Genomic DNA, 12909 nt, shown 5'->3' on the forward strand with positions numbered 1-12909 from the left:
ATTACTGGCTATTGGTTACCAATAAGGTTTGGCTTTAAATAGCATGGTGAAATATTTGTAAAATATTCAATTTTCCAGTACCCCACACACACTAAAATCTGTTCAAAATCATCTTCCAGCAAAAAAAAAAAAAAAAAAAAAAAAAACAAGCTTAATAATGGCAAAGCCTCTTAAATAACAGAGGTAAACATATTTGCAGCTCACATTGGGTTGGTGGAAGCTCTTTCTGAATTCTGGCAAAAAAAAAAAAAAAGTTTAGCATATAGCCAGGAATAACAATAGCTAACATTTATTAAGGATTTACTGTGTGCCAAGTTCAGTAGTATTCTTATGATCCCCAGATGAATAACTGGATGAAAGTGAAGGCATTGAAAAGGCAGCAGAATGCCCCAAATCCAAGAGTTATGAGAAAATAAAGCATGTTCATTTGAGAAATGAGTCTGATCTACTTTCAGATAACTTGGAAACATGATTTCCCCATAAATGCCATTTCTTTGGCTGTTACTTCCATATAAGAGTCAGGCTGGATGCTAAGGAAAACAGTATGGAGGTTCCTCAAAAAAGTAAAAATAGAGTTTGCCATATGATCCAGCAGTCCCACTCCTGGACATATATCTGGAGAAAACTATAATTAAAAAAGATACTTGCATCCCTATGTTCACAGCAACACTATTTATAATACCCAAGACACGGAAACAACCTAAATGTTCATTGACAGATGAATGGATAAAGAAGATGTGGTACATACATACAATGGAATATTGCTCAGCCATAAAAAAAGAATGAAATAATGCCATTTGCAGCAACATGGATGGACCTAAAGACCATCATACTAAGTGAAGTCAGACTGAGAAAGACAAATACCATATAATATCACTTATATGTGGAATCTAATAAAATGAGCTTATCTATGAAACAGAAACAGGTTCACAGACATAGAGAACAGACTAGTGGTTGCCAAGCGGGGGTGGTGGGTGGGAGTGGGAAGGATTGGGAGCTTGAGATTAGCAGGTCCAAATTATTATATAAAGGATAAACAACAAGGTCCTACTGTAGAGCACAGGGAACTGTATTCAGTACCCTGTGACAAACCGTAATGGAAAAGAATATGAAAAAGAATGTATATATTATATATAACTGAATCACTTTGCTGTACAGCAGAAATTAACACAACCTTGTAAATCAACTATACTTTAAATTTTAAAACAAGAGTCAGGCTGGGGCTTATGTCTAATTTCTACAGCATCGCTTCCTTTCACCAGCTGTTCACTAGTCCCTAGTGATGCCTTTTCTCCATCCTGAACAGATAGTTTCAAAACCTACTGAGAAAGAGCACTTTCTTTCAGTTCTTCACTTCTCCCGTCTGGCTGCTAATCTGATCTTGGCCTCACCTCCTTGCCCTTCGCTGCCACTGCTTTGATCCTGGAGCCCATTCACCCTGGCCACTTTGCAACAACCACAATAACAACAATAACACAACAGATTGGCTAGAATGCGTGGTTCAGTTCCAGGCAGTTTTCAAAGAACAAAACATAAACAAATAGGTAGTGAACTGAGTCTCTTCGTGGTGATTAAACTTAGCCGTCAGGGATTTCCTACTTGCGAACCACAGTGCTAGAAAATAAAGTACTGGAGTAGAACATAAATATCAAAAAAATTACTTAATGAATACTGTGAAGAAGCTGAGACATCAGCTGAATCAGGAGAAAGCATTGCTGATTGCAAATCATTAGACTGCTACTCAGCTGAGCAAATTATTATATAAGCCATAACTCACAGTGGGGAGTACCTGTAGTGCCCAACTCCTGCATTTGTACCCCGAAGGGGCTGAGGTTTCAGAGGTGATGTATTGCTTGACGAAGCTCCACCTATGGTTAAGCAATGCACGTACACGTGTGTGTGTGCATGTATATGTATATTTGTGTGTATACTTAGAAATATTATACTTATCCCTTAGTAAAAGAACATTTACACGGCTCATTGAAAGCAAAGTTGAATATTGTTACTTAAACAGCACTATTCAAATTGCTAATAGCAGATTTCTGCTTTCATGGATGATATTTAATTTTAGAAGTAAGAGCTCAGAGCCTTAAGTATGCACTTAGGGAATCTAATACTCACTCAATAAGAAAATTGCTAACCTAAATAAATCAATGAGAGGAGAAGAATCTCCCTTTTATTTAAAATTTGAAAGTTCTGTTTCTATTTGAGATTCACCCCATGTTATGACTCCTATCAAGGATTCAACTCTTTGCAGGGAATGGGTGTGTTCTCTGCTACAACCAAATAGTGAGTAGATGTGAAAGGGACCCAGGGACTCAGGAATGCACATCTCTTGTCTGGATCTGCAGCTCACGAATACGTATGATGTGGGGCGTAGAGCTTGTGTTGCCCTTGGACCTCATTCCCCAGGCGTATATGATGGTGATGTTAGGACCAAAGGGAGATGTGTATAAGATGAGAGAGGAGTTACCAGTGGACTGAATATATCAAGGCACACACGATGGCATTTAATTAAAACAAAACAAAAAAAGTCTCAAAAAGCAATTCTACATTCCTCTTTGGAAAGAGGGTTCCACAAAGCCAACTGCCATGTATATTAGATCCTACCAGGGAAAGGGAAGACAGGCTCCCCATACCTTTTGGAACTGAACGTAGGAGAGGTTTAAACAGGGACTTGGAGGAAGCTGACGAGACATATTTGGATGTCTAACAGAGTCCGTCTTTTTACACATTTTTTGCCAGATGAAGGACATCAGAGCAGATGCTTTAGTGTCAGTCACTTACAGGACATGTGCTTGGGAGAAAATCATGGCTGGCAGATGCTGGCTGGAGCTATTAATTGACAATAGCCTACATTGATCGAGTGTTCACTATATGCTAGGCGCTGTGATTGATGATTTATAAGGAACATCTCATTTAACCTATCTACTTTTTAATTGAAGTACAGTTGATTTACAATGTTGTGTTAATTTCTGCTGTACAGCAAAGTGATTCAGTTATACATATATATACATTCCTTTTTATATTCTTTTCCATTATGGTTTATCACAGGATATTGAATATAGTTCCCTGTGCTATAGCGTAGGACCTTGTTGTTTTTCCATTCTTCATTTAATCTATATAACAACACTATGAAGTAGTTTCCATTATTATTTTTGTCTTTAGGAAGGAAAATTAATCCAGCAAATTGCTAGAGCTGGGGTTCTCACATAAGCAGTTTGATAGTACAGCTGACCCCCATAAGCAAAAAACTACCCTGCCTCCTGGATTAGTGTGTGGCTATGATCTTTTGGGGTGTAGAATGACATTATCCCTTGTTAGTCTATGGCATGATCTTTCAGGCTTCCCCTACTATCTACCTTATGCTTATAGTCACAGTATTATTATCTCCTACATATGCCCTGGTGTCTCCCACCCATTGTTATTATTTTTACTGATTTCACAGCACTAGCTGCACGAGGGGGGAATATGTGGGCACTCAGTTGCCTCTGGCCAAGGGACTTAGTAGATGGGGGCATAGTGACAAAATGCTCTGGGAAGATCATTCAGAAGAGAAAAAGCTATGGAGTTGTGTAAAAAGATTTGCTGCCTAGGAAACAAGAGACAAGGGGATGGACAAAAGCCAGGGATATGTTCTCAGATAAGCAGAGCAGATAGGCAGCCTGTTGAAAGGGGGGAGCAGTAAGTTCCCATTATTGTTTCAAAAAGTGTAAGATCTGTCTGATAAACCTTGTGCCACATATTACTTTAATCATCATCACATCATTTATTATTGAAATCCAGTAAGTATTAGTCTCTCCTCTTCCCTTGAGATAGGGTAATACCCTCTTTTAAGCCAATTTGAATCAAATATATATATATATATATATATATATATATATATATATATATATATATATATATATATATATATACACACACTACATCTCCACCGAAGGAGAGGCAGTAATACAACATATTCAAAGTCACTCTGTATATCAATGTAACTTACATTCAGACAGGAAAAAAAAAACACTTGGGAAAACAACATCCTTTAAGGGGTTCTAGGGACTTTACAGAGTTGGACCTGCTTGTCCCCAGCTCCTCTACACTCTGTCCCAGAGTTTCCCAATGGATCGAATTCCACTAGCTCACAGAGGAAGCTGGCTGATAATCCAACTTGGATTGGCTCCCTTCGTTTTCTCAATTCCCCACTCCTTGACTGGGTTTCCTGTGATCATTTCCAAAATAAACTACTTACATTCAGATTCTTGTTCTGGGGTCTGCTTCTGGGATACCAATCTGAAAGAACATCAGAAACACGTACTTGAAATATGGTGATATGTAAGTGGATAATGAAAGCATGGATGTCAAGGAGATCACCTATGGAAAGAATATGAAGGAAGAAGAGAAGAAAGTAAAGAATCTTTCTTGAAGAACACCAACATTTAAGGGTCAGGAAGAAGATACATCAGCAGAAGGAGAGTCAGAAGGAGTTGCAGAGAGAAACAAGGAAAAACCAGGGGAAGGGTTTCAGGGGAAGATTTTTTTAAGACCGAAAGAGACTTTTGAAATTGCTTAAATGTTGATGGAAAGAATGTGGTAGAAAAGAAGAGTTTGAAATGCAGGTAAGTGAAAGGATGAATATAGTCAGTCACTGGGGTCAGATTCCCAAGGGAGTAAGATAAAATTGGATCCAGATCTCAAGTAGAGTGATAAAGTCTGTAATGGACTTGGTGGGTTTGGTCATGGAAAACAGAGGAAATTTCTATCTGATGTTTTGGATAATTGGGTATTTGGGAACAACAAGATAATAAATTGACTTTCCCTCCTAGTTTTATCTGAACATTTTACAAAATAAAGATCATTGGCCTGACCAAAACTCAGAACAAAATGAATTTCTTTTTTTTCCTGCTAGACTTCTCTGTCATTTAAAAGAACAAATTAGATGGACATGGAATTTGAGGAGAAGGTTTGTTTTATTTAATATTAAATTAAACTCCCTTTCTCTGTTCAACAAACTGAATTGGAATAAGGGTCTCTATTTAAGGATTCCCAAATAGGGAAATTGTTTAGTCATTCTAACAGGTTTCATGTCCTATGTGGGTATAGAAAATTTCAGATGAATCTTATTGAATTATATTATTTTAAAATATTTACCTGAAGCCTAAAATATTTTGATTGGAACTTTTTGTTTTTGGTCCAACTAAAAATGACATCCGATCTATATGACTGTAATGGATGTTCTTGCAACCCTAATAGAACTCTTGATCTCTGGTCACTATTGAAACTAAAATTACCGTGAATATACAATGATTATTTACCTCTTAGTTCCAGATTTTTCTTAAATATCCAAATCTTTCTGTTAATGTTACATTCCTTTCGATTACACAGACTCAATCTATGTTGAGCAGGATAATTGTAGGGCTCCTTAAACTCTGGTCCATTAACCGTGGTCCATTAACATCCACATCATGGTGCTAGGGGTTAATATGATCCTGGCTGGGGGATTAGATTAAAAATTAAATTTTTAAATGTAGTATGAAACACTAAGAATTGTTAGAAGCATTAAAAATATAAGTTCCTGTATATGGGTTAGAAGACTATGGCCTTTACTTTGATCCTTGGGCCTGCTAGGCAGTAGCAAAATATATGCAAGGAGAAGAAAGTGTGATCTTGGTCTCTGTCTCTAAGATACTTGTAATTAACTCCAGATAGCCTCTCCATAATAAAAGGATGGGCCTTAGTTATTCTAGTATAAGCACTGCAATATTATAAAGATTGAAGATCTATCAATACAATCAAATGTATAAAAGGAAACTATTTGAAGTGGCTTGAAATTTCACATAGAAATCTATTTCTTTATTATTTCATCAACAGAGTTTAGTAAAATCAGATGGCAGAACACTGTAATAATTCAATTATTGAAACAAATGGATTTTGGAAAGGGTTTTTTCTCTCATGTGTCATGTGTATGTGTGTGAGAGAGAGAGAGGGATTGAGATTGAGAGATTGAGAAGATTATAAAAACAAAAGGGAGGAGGTAGGTGGGGAGGAAATCTGAATTGTTTAAATTGTATAAAAATGCTAGAATAAAATGAACATTCAAAACTCCGGCTGAATTTAATCTTTTGTTCAACTCATTCGCCAAGAAAATCTGTCTCCAGATGGTTCATGTTGCAGAATATGATGACACCAGTCACCTATCCTAGAGTCTACATTTGCTATAAAGACTATTGCAGCTTGATGATAGATGAGGAAATTTACTCCTGTCGTCTGCATGGGAGTGAAGTGCCAATAATTTAAGACTTTCAGTGATACAGTACTAACTTTATATTCTAAGCAATCACAACCTGTATTTATCCACCTGCTGTTTTTATGGCTTAGAAATCACACTATCAGTTTGCGATGGTAATTTATTATATTTATATTATAGAAGAAGATTTTCAAATTATAGACTTGCATTGAGTTAGGGAAGGAATTAAAATACTTTGCCCCACTCCTGTTGATTAATAAAAATAGTCCATTCGATAGATGGAGTGTTCTCAAGGAAATGGGACTGCTGGTCATTTTTAGAGTTTTCATTTGGGAACAAAATCTGTGGGAACATATTTAAGTTTTAGACGAGAGAAGCATGGAAATCAGTTTTTAGTAAGTAGAGAAGGGTAGTAGCTACAACACTTTGAAGGATTTTATCATGTGTAATATCTTCTCATTGGATTTTTCAAAATAATGTTTGCTAACTACCATTAAAACAATATTTCTCTTACTTTAGGCATTTGACAGCTATCTGTATAATTTCAACCAGTCTGTGTTACATATATACTATTATTTGCCTGATTTTTCTTCATATACACCCACTTTATAATTATTTATTGTAGAAGCCAATACTACTAGTGATATACCTCCTACACTTTGGAAAACACCACATTAAAACATAATTTGCAGCTAAATTCATTGGCACTGTTCTATCCCCATTTTGCCAGAATTTGATGAGACCTAAAAATGTTTTGCTTCTTTTTTTCTCAATATCTCAGTGATGGTTGATTTCAACTGAATACTATTTGAAATTGTATTTGAATCATTCTATCACCAGTAATATGGATCCATCCATAGCTAAACTATATGTTGCTAATAAATTTCTCTCCATCTTCCTTTAATTTAAATAGTCTTTTGTAATTTTGTTGAACTCTATGCCCAATTGCCAGATATACTTAAATGTTGTGAACATACATTTTTCTCTTTCAGTGATATTACTTACATAAAAAGAATAGATGGCACACTTCACAGTTTTTTTTTAAACACCCCCATGTCAGTGGGTATAAGGGTGTTCACTGTAAAATTATTTCAACTTTTCTGTATTTTTGAAAATTTTAATAAAAAAAAATTGGGGAAAAAAACCCAACTTCTACTCCATGAGAACTGAAAACATGCATCTTTGAATTTGTTCTGTAGTGGTTAAAAGCAAGTGAAATATGCTGTAGCTAAATGAGAATATTACCAAATTTTCTTCATATAGGTTGTGGGTCCTTAAAGTCTGGGTTTAAGGAAGGTCACAAACACCTATGGATGGTTATAAATTCCTTGAGGTACTGACAGTTATCCATAAGTTAATATATTTGGTTCGTTTCCTCTATCAATAGCTGAAGGTAAGGAACTTCAAATATTAAACTCCCTTTTTTTCTTTTTTCTTTTGATATTTGTGCAGGATATTTATTATAGTGTTAGTCACATTGAACAAAAACTGAAGACAAATTTATTTATTTTATTTTTTTGTATTTTTTTTTAATTGTTATGTATTTTACAGTTGATAACATCACCATATTATTTTATTTTATTTGAATTATGCTTGATTTATCGTATTATATTAGTTTCAGGTATGCAGCATAGTGATTCAGTATTTTTATAGATTATACTCCATTAAAGGTTATTATAAAATAAAGGCTATAATTCCCTGCATTGTACAATATATTCTTGTTGGTTATCTATTTTATACATAGTAGATCGTACCTCTTAATCCCATACTCCTATCTTGCTCCTCCCCAGCTCCCTCTCCCACTGGTAACCACTAGTTTGTTGTCTATATATGTGAGTCTGTTTCTGTTTCACTATATACATTTGTTTGTTTTATCTTTTAGATTCCACATATAAGTGATATCATACAATATTTGTCTTATTCTAACATTTCACTAAGCATAATATTCTCTAGGTCCATCCACATTGCTGCAAATGGCAGAATTTCATTGTTTATGGCTGAGTAATATTCCATTGTTATATGTATATATAGATATATATATATGTGTGTCTATATATATATATATCACCATTATAAATGTATGTGTATATATACCTCATATATGTATTGGGTTGGCCAAGAGGTTTGTTCAGTTCTTTCTGTAAGATGGCTCTAGTAGCACTTAGTTGTCTTTAACTGCATTAGAAACAATTTTGATAGATTGTATGTGACAGCTGTCATATCAGTGTGCATTTAAAAAAAGACATCAAAATTGGTGAATTTTTGTGTAGCCATTTTAATATCGAAGATGGAAGGAAAAAGCAACATCTTCGACATATTATGCTTTGTTATTTCAAGGAAGGTAAAAACGCAACTGAAATGCAAAAAAAAAAGATTTGTGCAGTGTATGGAGAAGGTGCTGTGACTGATCGAACATGTCAAAAGTGGTTTGCAAAGTTTTGTGCTGGAGATTTCTCGCTGGACAATGATCCATGGCCAGGTAGACCAGTTGAAGTTGATAGCAATCAAATTGAGACATTAACTGAGAACAATCAACGTTATACTACATGGGAGATAGCCGACGTACTCAGAATATCCAAATCAAGCGTTGAAAATCATTTGCACCAGACTGGTTATGTTCATCACTTTGATGTTTGGGTTCTACATAAGTTAAGTGAAAAAAACCTTCTTGACTGTATTTCCACATGCTATTCTCAACTTAAACGTAATGAAAACATTCCGTTTTTAAAACAAATTGTGACGGGCGATGAAAAGTGGATACTGTACAATAATGTGGAACAGAAGAGATCGTGGGGCAAGAGAAATGAACCACCACCAACCACACCAAAGGCCAGTCTTCATCCAAAGAAGGTGATGTTTTGTATACGGTGGGATTGGTAGGGAGTCCTCTATTATGAGCTCCTTCCGGAAAACCAAACAATTAATTCCAACAAGTACTGCTCCCAATTAGACCTGATTGCAGCACAGGATGTAAAGTGTCCAGAATTAGTCAACAGAAAACACATAATCTTCCATCAGGATAACGCAAGACCTTATGTTTCTTTGTTGATCAGGCAAACTGTTACAGCTTGTCTGGGAAGTTCTGATTCATCCGCTGTATTCACCAGACATGGCATCTTTGGATTTCCATTTATTTAGGTCTTTACAAAATTCTCTTAATGGAAAAAATTTCAATTCCCTGGAAGACTGTAAAAGGCACCTGGACCAGTTCTTTGCTCAAAAAGATAAAAAAATTGTGCAAAGGTGGAATTATGAAGTTGCCTGAAAAAAGGCAGAAGGTAGTGGAACAAAAGGGTGAATACGTTGTTCAATAAAGTTCTTGGTGAAAATGAAAGATGTGTCTTTATTTTTACTTAAAACCCAAAGGCACTTTTTGGCCAACCCAATATATATATAAATATGTATATATATATACCACATCTTCTTTATCCATTTGTCTCTTGATGGATACTTGGGTTGATTACACATCTTGGCTATTGTAAAGAGTGCTGCTATGAATGCTGAGGTACATATATCTTTTCAAATTAATGTTTTGTTTTGTTTCAGATATATACTCAGGACTTGAATTGCTGGATCATATGGTAGTTGTATTTTTAGTTTTATGAGGAACCTCCATACTGTTTTTCCATAGTGGCTATATCCATTTACATTCCCACCAACAGTGTACTAGGGTTCCCTTTTTCTCCATTTGTCATTTGTAGTCTTTTTGATAATAGCCATTCTGGTATGTGTGAGGTGGTATCTTATTGCGGTTTTGATCTTTGTTTCTTTGATGACTAGCTATGTTGAACATCTTTTCATGTGCCTGATGACCATCTGTGTGTGCTCTTTGGAAGAATATCTATTCAGATCTTCTGCACATTTTTAAAAATCAGGTTGTTTTTTATTTTTATATTTTTTGATATTGAGATGTATGAGTTGTTTATATATTTTTGGATATTAACCCCTTTTCAGTCATATCATTTGCAAACATTTTCCCAGATTCAGTAGGTTGTCTTTTCATTTTGTCGATGGTTTCCTTTGCTGTGCAAAAGCTTTTAAGTTTAATTAGGTCCCATTTGTTTATTTTTGCTTTTGTTTTCTTTGCCTCAGGAGATTGATCCAAAAAAACATAAATTGCCACAATTTATGTCAAAGAGGGTGCTGCCTGTTTTATCCAAGGAGTTTTATGGTTTTTGATCTTACATTTAGGTCTTTTGCATTTATTTTGTATATGGTGTGAGGAAATGTCCTAATGTCATTTTTTTACATGTGGTTGTCCAGTTTTCCCAGCACCACTTATTGAAGAGATTGTCTTTTCTTCATTGTATATTTGTGCCTTCTTTGTCATAGATCAATTGACCATAGGTGTGTGGGTTTATTTCTGGGCTGTGCATTCTGTTCTATTGATCTGTGTGTCTGATTTTGTGCCAGTACCATGCTGTTTTGATTACTGTAGCTTTGTAATACAGTCTGAAGACAGGGCGTGTGATACCTCCAGCTTTGTTCTTTTTTTCTCAAGATTGCTTTGGGAATTTGGGGTCTTTTGTAGTTCCATATAAATTTTAGGAATTTTTCTTCTAGTTCTGTGAAAAGCATCATGGGTATTTTGTTAGGGATTGCATTAAATCTGTAGATTGCTTTGCGTAGTATGGCCATTTTAACGATACTAATTCCTCCAATCCAAGAGCTTGAAAGATATCTTTGGAAAGGGATATCCTTCCATTTCTTTGTATCATCTTCAATTTCATTCATCAGTGTTTTACAGTTTTCTGAGTATAGGTCTTTTACCTCCTTGGTTAATTTTATTCCTAGATATTTTATTCTTTCTAATGCAATTTTAAATGGGATTGTTTTCTTGATTTCTCTTTCTGATAGTTCATTATTAGTGTATAGAAAACAACAGATTTCTGTATATTAATTTTGTATCCTGCAACTTTACTGAATTCATTTATTAGTTTGAATCATTTTCTGATGGAGACTTTAGGGTTTTCTATATATAGTATCATGTCATCTGTAAATAGTGACAGTTTTACTTCTCCCGTTCTAATTTGCATGCCTTTTTTTTTTTTTTTCTTGACTGATTGATGTGGCTAGGACTTCCAATACTGTGTTATTTAGAGTGGCAAGAGTGGGCATCCTTGTCTTGTTCCTGATTTTAGAAGAAAAGCTTTTAGCTTTTCACCATTGAGTATGATGTTAGATGTGGACTTGTCATAAATGGCTTTTATTATGTTGAGATATGTTCTCTCTATATCCAACTTTGATGACAGTTTTTATCATGAATGGATGTTGAATTTTCTCAAATTCTTTTTCTGCATCAATTGAGATGACCACGTAATTTTTATCCTTCCTTTTGTTAATGTGGTATATCACATTGATTAATGTGTGAATATTGAAATACCCTTGCATCCCCTGGAATAAATCCTACTTGATCATGGTGTATAATACTTTTTATATATTGATGGATTTAGTTTGCTAATGTTTTGTTGAGGACTTTATTCCTTATATATTCAACAAAGTATTGGCCTGTGATTTTCTTTTTCTTTCTTTCTTTTTTTTTTTTGTTGGTATTATCTTTCTCAGGTTTTGGTATCAGGATAATGTTGGCCTCATAGAATGAATTTAGGAGTGTTTCATCCTCTTTGATTTTTTGGAATAGTTTCAGAAGAATAGCTATTAGTTCTCCATTTATGTTTGGTAAATTCCTCTGTGAAGCATATCAGGGGCTGTGTCTGATCCCAAGTTACTGGAGCAGAAGCCCCGAGAGTCAGCCCAGAGCTGGCTCTGTTCCCTTTAAATGTGTTTTTCACCCTCTCCCAGCACTGGGACCTTTTCTCCAGAGTAGGGGAGTGGTGAAGCAAGGTGGGCCTATACAGGCTTTCAGCTCATGTTGGCTACAGACAGAGGTCCAAACTGTCTCCAATGTGCTGTCTATGCAGGTGCCCACAGTTGTTTCCCTTGTTCTGCTCAGAAGCAGTCTTAGGTGCAAATCACCTTTCTCCCTCAGAGCCAATCGGTCCCCCAACCCTCCACTGCCCCTGCCTTGCTGTGGAGCCACACCACAGGGCAGGTAACACCCACATGACCTCTTGGAGTATATCAGACAGCTGTGATGGTCCAGCTGCCATCAGAGTTCTGGGCTCTTTCTGATGCACTGCTTGAGTGAGCACCAACAATGGCCAGGTCTGCCCCACTCAGAGGCTGTCCTGGGACCTAGTCGCCTCTGCATCCATCCCATGGCTGAGCTTTCTCCCCGGTTGTGGCAGCCCTAAATCCAGTTCCACACTGTGATGTGGAGTGAGTGGGGCTGTAGTATTCACTTGGCTCAGGCTGGGGCACACATCAAGGCAGTCATGGGAAACCTAGCAGCCTCCAGAGCAGACTTCCCTCTGCCTTCTCCACACTGCCTGGGGGAAAGCCAGCATGTTTTCCTCATGAGCAGAGTACAGGCTTCCCACAGCCCTCCTGTTTGTCCCAGCGGTCCTCCAACCCGCCAAGGGGATTCATCTCCCCTTTGTAGGACCCCTGGACTAGGGCACCCAGTCTCGAACTGCTCAGTCCCTGGAGTAGGTCTCCACCTGTATTTTCCCTTTTCCTCTAAGTCCTCTCCCAGGGGCACAGGTCCAGACCTGATTGCTTCACTTCCCTTCTTACCTGATTACATGTGTATCTTTCTCACAGCCTGGTTG

The sequence above is a fragment of the Balaenoptera musculus genome, chromosome 13 (genome assembly GCF_009873245.2).
Source record: "Balaenoptera musculus isolate JJ_BM4_2016_0621 chromosome 13, mBalMus1.pri.v3, whole genome shotgun sequence".
Classification (NCBI taxonomy): Eukaryota; Metazoa; Chordata; class Mammalia; order Artiodactyla; family Balaenopteridae; genus Balaenoptera; species Balaenoptera musculus.